Source organism: Corythoichthys intestinalis, chromosome 21 (assembly GCF_030265065.1).
Source record: "Corythoichthys intestinalis isolate RoL2023-P3 chromosome 21, ASM3026506v1, whole genome shotgun sequence".
Taxonomy (NCBI): Eukaryota; Metazoa; Chordata; class Actinopteri; order Syngnathiformes; family Syngnathidae; genus Corythoichthys; species Corythoichthys intestinalis.
In genome coordinates this window covers 36633775-36649554 of record NC_080415.1, presented here as the reverse complement: position 1 = coordinate 36649554, position 15780 = coordinate 36633775, and the positions used below count along the sequence as shown (strand labels likewise).

Here is a 15780-nt window from a genome sequence, read left to right as displayed (position 1 = left end):
TTAGACAAATAATCAACTCATTGTTGTTCTTGGCAGCCTTTTTAAAAATTTTGTTCTTTGGATGAAAATACATATTACCGTAATTTTCAGACTATAAGCCACTACTTTTTTCCTTCATTTTGAAGGCTTATTTGTTGATTTATTTGGGTTAATAGGTAACACTTTATTTGAGAGCATAAGACTCCCATAAGACCGTCATAATTATGACATGACACTATCATGGGCATTACTGAATGCTTATGTCATTAAGTGTCATCCGGCAAATTGTGTAGCTAACTCTATTTATGTCCAGCTTGGATCTTTTACATCCATTCGAAAGTTAAATAATTTGCCCAATAACTCTAAATGACATCTGTTATAAGCATTCATGAATGCTTAAGGACAGTGTCATGCCATAATTATGATTGTCTAATGACAGTCTTATTGCGCTACTGTCAAATAAAGTGTTATCAAATATCATAACTAGCAATTAATGAAACAGCTATAACAGTAACTGAAGAAATAATTAGCGCAGAACATGCATTTTAACTGTTATTTATATCTGTAGCGCTGCAATGCATGCTAGGAGGCATGTTGGACAACAACAATGTTGACTGCAGGTGGCAGCAGAGGTTGACTGTCTCCCCCAAGGGAGCAATGATGGCCAAATTAAGCTTCTTGAAGCAATAATGCTTTGGAGCAAATTGGTTCAAAGCTTCATGGTGGTTCATTTTTTTTTTTTTTTGACAGTCGTATAATGCTGCTGTCAAATAAAGTGCTACCGTTCAAACACATATTCCCACAAAAACCGGCTAAATATACCTATAATCTAAATTACAAATGCATTAAAAAAACAAAAGCTAAGTTTTTGTTTGAGCTAATGTTCCCTTTAACAGGGAGTAGCTGGATTCAGCCACGTGAAATGAGTTATATCATATTCACTGTTACCATTAGAGGGTAGTGTATCCAACCAAATCAATAAAATTAAATGCAAACACTGACAAAACAAACCATTACATTGCCACTTTAAACAAATACTTTAAGGAGCAAATTTCAGTTAAATCTTTTTTCTAATCGAATGACTTGAGTTGATCGTTTTAATAATTGCTGCACTACAGCTGAAGCAAGTCAGCACGTGTGACATCGTCATTTCGGAGCTTCGCTCACTGTCTAGCTAGGACTTCGCTCAAAAGTTTTGGCGAGGACAGTACAATGACATACAATAAATGTTTTTGGATGGTTTTTTAAATTTAGAGGGTGTTTTGAGGTATTTAAAGGGTTAATTCTGACATATGCGGAAATCAGGGTTACATTGCCAGTAGTGCTGCAACGATTAATCGATTAACTCCAGTATCCGATTAGAAAAAAATATTCCAATCAAATTTTGTTACTTCGAGTATTCGTTTAATTAAAGTGGCGTTGTGATGGTTTATTTTGAAAGTGTTTACATTTAGTTTACTGATTAGGGTGGATACATTGCCCTCACGTCTGCCCCATTTCGCATGGCTGAATCCAACTGCTCCCTGTTAAGACCAACGTAAGCTAATTTCTTGTTTGGGCTAATGGTTTTTAATGCATTCGTAATTTAGTTTATATGTATATTTAGTCGTTTTTAATGGGAATATGAATCTGAAGCATTTGTTAAGAGCATTGGAGGAAAAAAAAACCTTAGTATTTTATAGCATTTAAGCTAGCAGACTTTTGTTATGTAAGCCATTTGTTATTTTGTTGTATATAGATCCTCATTCATTTTTAATACCGTTTGAGGCTCAGCTCAGGTATTTTAATTTTTCATGTTCCTTATCCGATTACGCGATTATTCGAACTAACTAGTGCATCGATTAATCGACTACTAAAATAATCGATAGCTGCAGCCCAAATTGCCAGCGCAGGAATGGAATTCATTCGTAAACTGGTGACTACCTGTACAGTGGTACCTCTTTTTACGAAATTAATTGGTTCTGAAAGTAGTTTCTTAACTCTAAAATTCTGTAAGTAGAGACTCATTTTCCATGTAAATTCCGTAATCCGTTCCAAGCCCCTCAAAATTTTCAAAACCTTGCTTTGAATGAGAAATATTAACGACAGTCAACTGATGATGTCATCAAAAATGTCATTGATTTAGTCGGAACAGATTTTATGAAAAAAAAAATGACCTGATTGATAGAAACCGTTGTCGTTTTTTTAAAAAAAATTCAGTGGTACAAATAAAACACAGACAACTATGATTTTTTTGTTTTGTTTTTTTGGGTGGACCAATGTTATGATTCCCAATCAGAATGATAACAATAAACATGTTAACAGGGCTAATGAATAGTTAATAGGACATTAGATACAATCGTGTTTTATAAGGTATAAGTATTAATCATGAAATAATCTAATAATTTAGCTGCTGATCATTTTGAATGGATGGATATGTCAGAGTTATCGTTATAATTTCATCATTTTATTGGGAATGTAATCAAGTAGATGAGTGTGGAAAGGGAGAACTACAATGCCATCGATTGTTATAAACGCCATCTTGACAAATAAAACGCATTGTAATGAACTGGTGTCACTGTGTGGATAAATGTTTGCTTTTCAGGTAATAAAAGGAAACTTTCTTCTTGGATTGAAGTTGAATTTGTGTATTTGGGGCCTTTTCCTTAGATCATGTCCCTAATTTAACAGTGCCGTCGTTGGTAGTTAGTATTTTTTATTGATGAATTTTTGACTTTTCCTGTGTATTGGACGATTTGTATGACAGGTTTACTGTAATTCTTTAATATGCATCTAAGTAAGCAGTTTTACAAATAAATGAATCTACATCCCTATGTGCCATATTCATTTCATGAGATTTAAGAGCGCAAACATCCCGGTAGTCATATTTTCCACTTCTTTGCGGGGGACCTGAATGCACCATTATGCATTAGCAAGGAAGCATTAGCCAGCCGGACTAATGGCAAACAATATAAAACAGCAGTGAGTTTTGCACAAAAAAAGGCCGCCGTTTTGACAATGGTAAGGTTCTAACACATTCTAACTCCTATTACACGAGTTTTCGGTTTTGCTTGCGAGGGATATCAACCTAAAGCTATATACTGCGTGACAGCCAGTGTCTTCTGCGTAGCTAAAGCATCCCCGTCAATTTGCCTTACATCTTTGTCACTCACATAGAACCGTGAAATTAGATAGAATAGTTTATTGATTTGTGTTGAATTATTCTTAATTGCATCAAAGCGAACTGCGCCTCTGTTGATATTAATCCTCACTTTAAAGTGGCTTGCTTTCAAAGTTGATAAAACTGTGCGCCATCCACCCTCCGCAAGGAATAATAATACTGTTCATTTGTGTTAAACATGTTGCATACAGTTCTGTGCTGTCATTTGTAAAATTTTACGGAGCCCTGACTTTGAAGGGAGCAGACTAGTCAAAATACCCAACAAATAAGCGCACTCACATTCACATGAGTGTCAATGAACAACACTGACAACTCTTAAAGGGACAGACTACTTTTATCGTGTGTGACCGAGCGGAAAGAATCGTATCTAACAAACTGAAAAAAACCAAACCAAAACTGAAATGCTTTTCTTTTTGTGAACATTATTTTTTTTGAGAGATAGCAATATTATTTTTGTTGTGCTTTCACTAAATGATACTTCTGTTCATTGTGAAGGAGTTGCAGAAGCTTATGTCTATAAACGGTGCAGCCCAAAGAACGCCTGTGTCCACTCGCCTTTATAACAGATATATCTCTGTGCATATCTTACCCAAAATACAACAAGAGACACATAATTGCCACTAAAAGAAAGCAAACTTACCGAAATATGTGTGGAGCACAAAGCAACAGCATAAACGTCTCACAACTACTAATTCTCCCACTATTAGAAGGAATAACATTAGTATGGAACGGCGCTGCGCTGCCCCCAAGCGGCCGGTGGCATTCTCTTCACTCTTAATGTCCATAAACGACGTCATTGAAATCTGTTTGAGGCAATGCGAGAGCGGCTCATTCAGTGCATGCGTTGATTGCGTCAAATATTTTAACGTGATTAATTAAAAAAATTAATTAACGCCCGTTAACGTAATAATTTTGACAGCCCTAATAAATACATATGGCGGAAAACACTCAGGTGACTTGAAGTTCCGCTCTGAGACCCCCAATTTAGCCAACTTTCAAAATTGTCCGATATGCACGTGTGATACATCATTGGAAAGCTTAAAATCTCCATTTTCTGGGGGAAGAAAAATTTTGAACAGGAGGGCATTTTTAAAAAAAAAAAAAAAGTTTTTTAAACAGCAAAACCCTATCCGGAGGCGAGAGCACGCGAGAACAGGATTACAGACGCCATGACTTTAACGAGATATTATCGCGTACTTACCTTGTTTCGATCCAAAAACTCCATGTAGCATGTATCACTGAATGTCAAGACACAGTTGTGAATGCCCACAGCTGGATTTTTGGGGGATTTTATGGGTGAAACATGGCAATATAACAAGGGTTGCGATGCAGAAATCGCAGACATCAAGGAGTGATCGAGATTTTCTTTTCCATATATTTACCCCTTTAATCTTTTCTTTTTTTTTTTTCAATTTTTCTTTGTTTGGATCAATTATTGATGATCTAACATATCGGAGAAAATGTGACAGTAACAAAAAAAATACACTTAAGCGATAGTTATGAGGTAGATATCCGTCACTTTTTTACAGACGCCAATATTTTCATGTGGCGTCATTTGTTTAAAATTTCAAAATATGCGAGTGAATAATTTTTAAAGTTTTTTTTTTATATATTAAATATTAGACATCAATTAATGATTCAAAGCTAAAAGACAGACATTTAGAACAATAAATATAATTAATTACCTTAGTTTTATGGCAGGGTTAAAACATAAGTGTTTGCACGACGTCTGTAAACGGGGGTTTTCAGGCTAAAACGGACAAATTCAAAATAGTTCGGGGGCTTTTTGCACCATGAATCTGCTATGGCAGCATATAGACATATTGTTCTATTAAACACAACAATTGTTTTGGCTTAAAATAAAGCAGTTTTTTTTAAAGAGGAGTGCAAGAGCACAAACTGCTTTTTCAGTCTTGTCTGTGTTTTCCACCATATATTTTTTGATGTGTCATATATACAGTCCCTGACAAAAGTCTTGTCGCTTATCCATTTTGTAGAAACAATTGCTAATAACCTGCCTTTTAATTATTCAATTGGTTTCAGAAATGGCTCATATGAAAGCTAAGACCCTCCCAAATGATGTTGAATGTACAAAAATATATTTGTTTCACTGAAAAAAGATTTATCGTTCAATGAAGACATAAAGGTCAAATTTTGGCAAGACAACCGTTTTGTCGCCTACAGAACGTAGTGTGAAAATTGAACAAAAAATTTACTTCAAATACAAAAATATGTTACATAACATAAGCAAATGAAGTAGTTTTGCTGTGAGATCCAAATTTAATATTTTGTATGACTTCGGCAAGGATCCAAACAATTTATTGATGAAGTCATCAGGAACATCAAAGAAAGCAGTTTTGCATGCCTCCAAGAGTTCATCAACATTCTTGAGTTTCATCTTCTATGCTTCCTCCTTCATCCTACCTGAGACATGCTCAGTGATGTTCATGTCTGCTGACTTGGCCTCGTCCCTGTTGATGGTCCTCAGGCCCCACTTGCGGATCTCAATGGCCTCCCTGATCCAGCGCTGATGTTTGTTTTCTCTGGCCTTTTCCCGGCCCGAGCCGTGTAAAGAATTGTTGGAATGGAAAGATAAGACACAGGACGGATATATACATTCAACATACGATGCATAAGTACTGTATTTGTTTATTATCACAATAAATCAACAAGATGGCATTAACATTATTAACGTTCTCTTAAAGCGTTCCATGGATAGAAAGACTTGTAGTTCTTAACAGATAAATGTAGATGTTATATGTTATAGAAATTTTATATTAAAACCCCTCTTAATGTTTTCGTTTTTATTAAAATTTGTAAAATTTTCAATCAAAAAAGAAACTAGTAGCTCGCCATTGTTGATGTCAATAATTACACCATGCTCACTCATGGTACTAACCCATAAAATCAGTTGGACCCAAACGCTAGCAGAGGGCGCCAAACACCAAAAACAAGTAACAAGCGGACATTACACTGTACTGTCATTTTAGTCTGTTTGAGCGGGGTATGTGCGTTAATTGCGTCAAATATTTTGACATGATTAATTTAAAAAATAATTACCGCCCGTTAACGGGATTATTTTGACAGCCCTAAAAAAACATTGGTAAATGTCAGTATTTCCAGAAAGAAGGGAAGGCATTTGATCAATGCTGATATCACTAATAACTCTGTTGTCAGGCATTTAAACTTGGTTATTATTGCGTAAAATTAAGAAAGTGATAGTTGCATGCATTATCCTTTAAAGATTTAAGTCAATACTAGTAGTGTAAAAATTACTGTAAATTTAAGTGGCATTGCAATATCCTGGGAAAGTGTTGATACAATTGATGTCATTAGAAATGGCGGACTATCTGATATACTCGCATTTGGTTGGCTAAAACATTTCTGGCAATTAAAATATGTCTGCTCACTGTTACTTCCTGGGAATATTGGCTTTTGATGACTTTTTTTATCCACTATTACATTCACTTCATCAAAACAATGTCTTCCCCTTTAATGGTTAAAATAAGGGATGCAGTGAAAATGCCACGTTGACCACTTGGCATTAACCAAACAAGCCAAAATATAATGTATGGCCAACTAAGAGAAAATGAAGGGGCAGAAAACAATTTATACTACAATGGGAGGTATACAGCTCTTAGCTGTTGGTAGTGGTTTCTGTTTCATTTCTCATGTAGCAGGTGGGTCACATGATGTATGACTCAGGAGTCAATTAGTAAAGGATGGGCAGGAAAGGGAAACTTAACAATGCGTTCTAGCATTCCTCTAACAACCCTCTTTTAATCTACTGAAATCTCCTCTTCAGTTATGTCCACTTGACGAATCATTAGACAATGAAGCTTAGGAAGTCAATGCTAGTCTAGTACTGTGGATGGCAGCTAGTGAGCTAACGTGCAGTGGTATGAAAAAGTATCTGAACCTTTTGGAATTTCTCCCATTTCTGCGTAAAATCAAATGTGATCTGATCTTTGTCAAAATCACACAGATGAAAAAAAACTGTCTGCTTCAACTAAAACCACCAAAACATTTATAGGTTTTCATATTTTAATGAGGATAGTATCCGAACAATGACAGAAGGGGGAAAAATAAGTAAGTGAACCATCACATTTAATGTTTTGTGGCCCCACCTTTGGCAGCAATAACTTCAACCAGATGCTTCCTGTAGCTGCAGATCAGTCTGGCACATTGATCAGGACTAATCTTGGCCCATTCTTCTCTACAAAACTGCTGTAGTTCAGTCAGATTCCTGGGATGTCTGGCATGAATCGCTGTCTTTAAGTCATGCCACAGCATCTCAATGGGGTTCATGTCTGGACTTTGACTTGGCCACACCCAGAACGTGTAATTTGTTCTTCTGAAACATTCTGAAGTTGATTTAGTTCTGTGTTTTGCATCATTGTCTTGTTGCAGCATCAACTGTCTGAAAGATGGCCTCAGGTTTTTCTGCAAAACATCCTGATAAACTTTTGAATTCATTATTCCAATAATGATTGCAAGTTGTCCAGGCCTGAGACAGCAAAACAGCCTAAATCATGATGCTCCCTCCACCATTCTTCATGGTAGGGATGAGGTGTTGATTTTGATGAGCTGTTTCATTTTTCCTCCACACATGACATTGTGTTACTCCCAAACCAACTTTGGTTTCATCAGTCCCAAAAAATATTTTGCCAAAACTTCTGTGGAGTGTCCAAGTGCCTTTTTGCAAACATTAAATGAGCAACAATGTTTTTTTTAAGACAGCAGTGGCTTCCTCTGTGGAGTCCTCCCATGAACATCATTCTTGGCCATAGTTTTACATATAGTGTGCACATAGATATTGGACTGTGCCAGTGATTTCTGTAAGTCTTTAGCAGACACGCTAGGGTTCTTTTTTACCTCTCTGAGTATTCTGCGCCTAACTCTTGGCGTCATCTTTGGTGGACGGCCGCTCCTTGGGAGAGAAGCAACAGTGCCAAACTCTCTCCATTTGTAGAAAACTTCTCTGACTGTCGATTGATGAACATCCAGATTTTTAGAGATGGTTTTGTATCCTTTCCCAGCTTTATACAAATCAACAATCCTTGAGCGCAGGTCTTCAGACAGCTCTTTTGGCCGAGCCATGATGCACATCAGACAATGCTTCTCATCAATACAATTCTTACCAGGTGTGTGTTTTATAGCGGGCAGGGCAGCTTCAAACCACTCATGAGTGATTGGGCACACACCTGACTTAAAATTGTTTGATAAAAATTGGTTTCAATTGCTCTTTAAGTCTCTTTAGGCAGCGGGTTCACTTATTTTTCCCCCTTCTGTCATTGTTTGCATGCTATCCTTACTAAAAATTGAAAACCTTAAAATTAGTGTTGTTCCGATCATGTTGTTTTGCTCCGAATCCGATCGTTTTAGTTTGAGTATCTGCCGATCCCGATATTTCCCGATCCGATTGCTTTTTTTTGCTCCCGATTCAATTCCAATCATTCCCGGTAATTTTTCTCGATCATATACATTTTGGCAATGCATTAAGAAAAAAATGAATAAAACTCGGACGAATATATACATTCAACATACAGTACATAAGTACTGTATTTGTTTATTATGTCAATAAATCCTCAAGATAGCATTTACATTATTAACATTCTTTCTGTGAGAGGGATCCACGGATAGAAAGACTTGTGACTTTGTATATTGTGACTAAATATTGTCATCTAGTGTATTTGTTGAGCTTTCAGTAAATGATACTATAGCCATGCCCAAATGAATGATGGGAAGTGGAACCATGACTGTGCGTAGTGCTACCAATTGATATACAGTATCTTCTCTGCGTTGGGAAATAACATAAGGTGTTAAGAAAAAGATCAATTGCTACCTTGCTCCCCCACATTGCTTCCTATGATATTTCTAATCGTAGGGGGAGGGATTGTAAGGTTTTAGCCAATTAAAAATAGGCTCCAAAGGCTGCCAAAATTCACTCTATTCATTTTACGCAGCCTTTTATCTCTCTATATAGGTAAAACGGCGCCATTACAGATTGAGCACGACAATGCGTGAGTGGGCCGTGCAGCGCATGCATTAATTGCATTAAATATTTTAACGTGATACATTTTTTAAAAAATTATTTACCGCCGTTATCGGGATGAATTTGATAACCCTACCTTAAGCCTAAACTAAAGACTCTGGATGAGTGTAACATATTATGCCTGTAACGTTAAATACAATTAGAAAATGATTTAATTAAAAAATATATACGTACATATTAAAAAAAGGCATGGCCGATATTTTTTTGCCGATTCCGATACTTTGAAAATTACGTGATAGGACCTGATCGATGCCGATCGATCGGCACATCTCTACTTAAAATGTTTGGTGGTTTTAGTTGAAGCAGAGGCTGTTTTTTCATCTGTGTGATTTTGACAAAGATCAGCTCACATTTGATTGGGATTTTAAGCAGAAATGTGAGAAATTCTGAAAGGTTCAGATACTTTTTCATCTCACTGTAGACATTATTCTTATTAAAGATTTTAGTTGCAAGCTGTTTTTTTAACAGTGACACCTTTTAAATTTTTTTTTTTTTTTTTTTTTTTTTAAACTTTTGGGCTACAAAGTATCGCGATACATCACCTTTTTATACATTGTCACACCCCTAATATTCACAACATAAATGTGTTTTGTTTTTCCCTCATATACTTTATATTGTTTCTAGAATATAGCAGCCCCTTTAGTTCAATAACCATTTAGTTTTCTTCTCTCTTGATATTTGGTTTATGACTGAATTATGTAATTTCAGTCACATATTCCAATAACAGGAGGGTGTGCAAGCCTCTTACTTTCAGTTTCGTTTCTTGTCTGGCTGCAGAAAACGAAACACAACAGGATGGGGGAGGGATTTATAAGCAACTACAAGAGGCTCTGGCTCATGTTCCCGAGGTAAAGCAGATCTGGACACAAGAGGGAAAACGGTAAGACTGTCTTTATACCTAGAATTCATTTGGTAGCTGAAGATTAGCTTTTAAAAAAAATCTTTATAATATGTTATGCATATTTAGTAGACTATCATTGCTGGGTGAGTTTAAATAATTTTGTCCATGTTGAATTATTCTGAAAAAATGTATCGTACGCATGGGGAAGTTGTCCTTTTAACTCTTTCAGTGCCATTGTTGATGATCAATGTTCAATCTTATGGCACTGAATTTACATGAGTTTGTCATTAATTGGTAGTGATCCAATCTATTTGCTGCCAAAACTCCCAGTTCAAATGGATTGGATGTTTGTCACTATCCATGGCAGCCAAAGATTTAAATACCCGTTTCTCAAGATCTTTGTGCTTGACGTCATACAACCATGTGACAGAATAAAAACAATAAGAGGTGCGAGCGGCATTATTTATAACCTCTCCTTGCTTAACAATAATGTCCACTTACCTTAAGAAGGATACTGTTATGACTACTGGAGTACTAATATAGGAGTCATGCTGTTATAACAGTTTTATAACAGAGTTCAAAAGGTAAATGTTCATAATCATATATGCAGACTTGTTGCTATTCATTTTACTAGCAAGGAACATTTTCATTTAAAGTGCAGATTTTAGTTTACCGTGTAGTGATAATTAGAATAGCATCGTATTTCAATTTAACAAAACTCATGTATTATATAGTTTTAATAAACCGTATTTTCCACACTAAAAGGCACATCGGAGTTTAAGACGCACCTTCAGTGAATGGCCAATTACAAAAAAAAATCATATATACTAGAGATGTCGCGATCGATCGGCATCCCGATAAATCGGGTCCGATCACGTCATTTTCAAAGTATCGGAATTTGCAAAAAAATATCGGCTATGCCTTCTTCCAATATATATATATTTTTTTATTAAATCATTTTCTAATTGTATTTAACGTTACAGACATAATATGTTACACTTATCCAGAGTCTTTAGTTTAGGCTTAAGGTAGGGTTATCAAATTTATCCCAATAACGGCAGTATTTAATTTTTAAAAAAATGTATCATGTTAAAATATATAACGCAATTAATGCATGCGCTGCACGACCCACTCACGCATTGTCGCGCTCCATCTGCAATGGCGCCGTTGTGCCTATATAGAGAGCTTAAAGGTAGCGTAAAATTTAGTAGAGTGAATTTTAGCAGCCTTTGGAACCTTATTTTAATTGGCAAAAGCCTTTCAATCCTTCTCCCAACGGTTAGAAATATCATGGGAAGATATGTGGGGAAGCTAGATAGCAATTGATCTTTTTCTTAACACCTTAAGTTTCTGTATATCCCATCGCAGAGAAGATATATGAATTGGTAGCACTACGCAGAGTCGTGGTTTCACTTGTCATGGTTCCACATGGCCTTCAGTATCATTTACTGAAAGCTCAACAAATACACTAGATGGCAATATTTAGTCACAATATACAAAGTCACAAGTCTTTCTATCCGTGGATCCCTCTCACAGAAAGAATGTTAATAATGTAAATGCCATCTTGAGGATTTATTGTCATAATAAACAAATACAGTACTTATGTACTGTATGTTGAATGTATATATTTGTCCGAGTTTTATTCATTTTTTTCTTAATGCATTGCCAAAATGTATATGATCGGGAAAAATTATCGGAAATGATTGGAATTGAATCGGGAGCAAAAAAAAGCAATCGGATCAGGAAATATCGGGATCGGCAGATACTCAAACTAAAACGATCGGGATAGGATCGGGAGCAAAAAAACACGATCGGAACAACCCTAATGTATACCGTATTTTTCGGACTGTAAGTCGCACCTGAGTATAAGTCGCACCAGCCCAAAAATGCGCAATGAAGAGGAAAAAAAAAACATATAAGTCGCACCGGAGTATGTACTTGATAAAATCCAACACATAGAACAGGTATGTCGTCTTGAAAGACAATTTAAAATAAAAATACAATAGAGAACAAACAACATGCTGAATAGGTCTACAGTATGATAATGTTACATGATGCATGAACAATGAAATGCGAACGTGGCCAGTATGTTAACGTAACATAGCTATTAAGAGTTATTCAGATAATTATAGCATAAAGAACATGCTAACAAGTTTATCAAACCATCAGTATGACTCCAAAACACCATAATAACATGTAAAATAATTAGGGCTGTCAAACGATTAAAAATTTTAATCGAGTTAATTACAGCTTAAAAATTAATTAATCGTAATTGATCGCAATTAATCGCAATTCAAACCATCTATAAAATATGCCATATTTTTCTGTAAATTATTGTTGGAATGAAAAGATAAGACACAAGATGGATATATACATTCAACATACAGTACATAAAGACTGTATTTGTTTATTATAACAATAAATCAACAAGATGGCATTAACATTATTAACATTCTGTTAAAGCGATCCATGGATAGAAAGACTTGTAGTTCTTAAAAGATAAATGTTAGTACAAGTTATAGAAATTTTATATTAAAACCCCTCTTAATGTTTTCGTTTTAATAAAATTTGTAAAATTTTCAATCAAAAAATAAACTAGTAGCCCGCCATTGTTGATGTCAATAATTACTTCCTCAATGCTCATGGGTGCTGAAGCCTATAAAATCAGTCGCACCCAAGCGCCAGCAGAGGGTGGAAAAACTCCATAAAACACAACAAGTGGGCATTTCACTCTACTGTCATTTAAATCTGTCTGAGCGGGACATGGGCGTTAATTGCGTCAAATATTTTAACGTGATTAATTTAAAAAATTAATTACCGCCCGTTAACGCGATAACCCTAAAAATGATATAATAATGTGTTAATAATTTCACACATAAGTCGCTCCAGAGTACAAGTCGCACCCCCAGCCAAACTATGAAAAAAACTGCGATTTATAGTCCGAAAAATACGGTGGGGTGCACCGCATTATAAGGCTCAGTAGTACTAGTGGTGGTTGGTGTTGCCTTTAGGGGTGCAGCTATCGAATATTTTATTAATCGAGTATTCTACTGAAAATTCCATCGACATAACAGTATATTTTTTAGATAAGAGCAATTATAAATATACAGGAGAACACAAGACATTTCACCTAATAATGAACCATTTTTAGACAATCAGTGTCTTTATTTTAGATATACATTGTGGAAAACAGCCAATAATTGCTTCTCAGATGTGACTAGAAAACCCCCCAACAAATTGACTGCTTTCACTCAGAAAACTTAAGATTTTTTTAATATATCAGATCCTATTTCCTACCTAAAAATGTCATTACGCTTGATAACACTTCAAAGTTAGGTGTTTTTACCATGTGTTTTAATTGAATTTCCATTTGTGTCAAGCTATTTTTAAGTTCTAGTTAAGTTTTAATTTGTCCTGATAGAATTTTTGAGTTTTTGCAGTGCTCAAAATAAATGTGTGATATAGAGCTGAAACGAGTACTCGAGCAACTCGAGTAACTCGAGTTTAAAAACTGATCCGAGTAATTTTATTCACCTCGAGTAATCGTTTATTTTGACAGCTCTAAGCGTCACGTTTTGCTCGGACTACTTTTAATGCGGGACAACGCGCTGATGTCACGTGCGTAGAGGAAGAAGCAAAAAAAAAAAAACTTACTGCAGCCGACAACCGCTACAAACGACGCCGACGTTGCTAAATACTAGCCCGCCCATGCTACGTTAGTTACAGGTAGCGTCAGATGCGCCTCATAGAGATCACATGTATGTTGAACTAGATGTGAAATGACAGACTCGGCCGCGTCTGGGCAGCGTTAGTGAACAGCCGCCATCTTAAAGCAGTAGAGCGCTAATAAAGAGCGCTAAGCGCTAATAAATAAGATTAACGTTACTGTCGCAACTAGCTCATGTAACGTTAGCCCTGCGGAGGGCTAGGTTTCAATTAATTATAACCACTGTTGATGCGTGGCTAACGTGTCTTACATACAGGCTTTAACATAACATAGCATTGTGGAGTGATGAGGGTGTAAAATAAAAACTTAATCATGCTAACTATCAATTTTAGCTCAGTAGTCATTGCTGGATAAAACACCAAGTAGCAGTAGCACTGGTCCCTAATGTGCTCCAATACAGCCTGTATCATACATTTATTTTGAACACTGCAAAAACTCAAAATCCTATCAGGACTTACAGTTTAGACTAACTTAAAACTTAACTAGAACTTAAAAATGGCTTGATATAAAGAGAAATTCAGTTGAAACACGTGGTCAAAAAATCCTAACTTTTAAGTGATGTGTGTTATCAAGCGTAACGGCATTTTTAGGTAAGATACATATATATATATATATATATATATATATATATATATATATATATATATATATATATATATATTTTTTTAATAATATCTAAAAGTTTTTTGAGTGAAAGCAGTGAATTAGTCTTTTTTTAAAATTCTAGTTACATCTGAGATGCAATTGTTGGCTGTTTTCAACAATATACATCGAAAATAAAGACATTGATTGACTGAAAATGGTTCAAGATTAGATGAAATGTCTTGTTTTCTCATGTATATTTATAATTGCTCTTCACCTAAAAATATATTTGTTTTATCCGATTACTCGATTAATCGATAGAATTTTCAGTCGATTACTCGATTACTAAAATATTCGATAGCTGCAGCCCTAGTGTGATATCTGCTGTACTGGAGCACATTTGGTAGTAGTGCGACTTGGTGTTTTATCCATCAATGACTACTGAGCTAAAATTGACAGTTAGCCACGCATCGAAAGTAGTCATAATTACTAGAAAGCTAGCCCTCCGCAGGGCTAACGTTACGTTAGCAAGGTACAGTAACGTTAATCCTATTTATAAACTTAATTTTACCTTGTCCCGAATATTGCTCCTCCGCTCTATGAGTAAACGGGGTGCCTTCGGTAGAGCTACAGCATTGAAGACGTGCTGTAGTGTTATGCAAGAGCTGTCTTACAGTGAAAACATTAGATGCATGTTTTTTTTTTTTTTTTTTTACAATACTCTTAATAAATTATTCAAACATATAGTTCCTCAAAAATGGCTAAATATACCTATAAACTAAATTACGTATGCATAAAGAAACATTAGCTCAAGCAAAAACTTACCTTACTATGGTCTTAACAGGGAGCAGCTGGATTCAGCCATGTTAAATAAGCTATGTCAGCGAGAGGGCAGTGTATCCACCCAAATCGGTAAAAATAAATGCAAACACTTTCAAAACATTTCTCTTCCCAAGGCCGCTCACATGGCCCTGCGACTCTTATTTTGTCTACAGGCACGCACAAATACTGATATACTCGCGAATGTGCACACTCACACACACATCCCAGATAGCAGACCGACCGTTGATTTTCCATCAAAACCATCAGTATGGTTGACATTGAAATTTTCGACGATAAACAATGTTGAATCAACAATGCAAATACCGATGACACCTGACAGTGCAGTTGAAACAGCATTGTTCTATGGTGTGTCAGGCAAGGGTTGGGTTAACATTGTTTTATAGTTAATGAACTACAGTGGTATGAAAAAGTATCTGAACCTTTTGGAATTTCTCACATTTCTGCATAAAATCACCATCAAATGTGATCGGATCTTTGTCAAAATCACATAGATGAAAAAACTGTCTGCTTTAACTAAAACCACCCAAACATTTATAGATTTTCATATTTTACTGAGAATAGTATGCAAACAATGACAGAAGGGGGAAAAATAA

General features: G+C 35.7%; 1 protein-coding gene across 1 annotated transcript in view; it reads left to right on the top strand.

The window, feature by feature from the left end:
• Nucleotides 1–2861: 2861 nt before the first annotated feature.
• The window catches only part of wu:fj29h11 (uncharacterized), a 101897-nt gene continuing 88978 nt past the window's right edge, over nucleotides 2862–15780 (top strand). The window contains exons 1-2 of the mRNA XM_057826172.1: nucleotides 2862–2979; nucleotides 9972–10074. The gene's annotated coding sequence lies outside the window, so the exon portion shown is untranslated. The remainder of the gene's footprint in view (nucleotides 2980–9971; nucleotides 10075–15780) is intronic.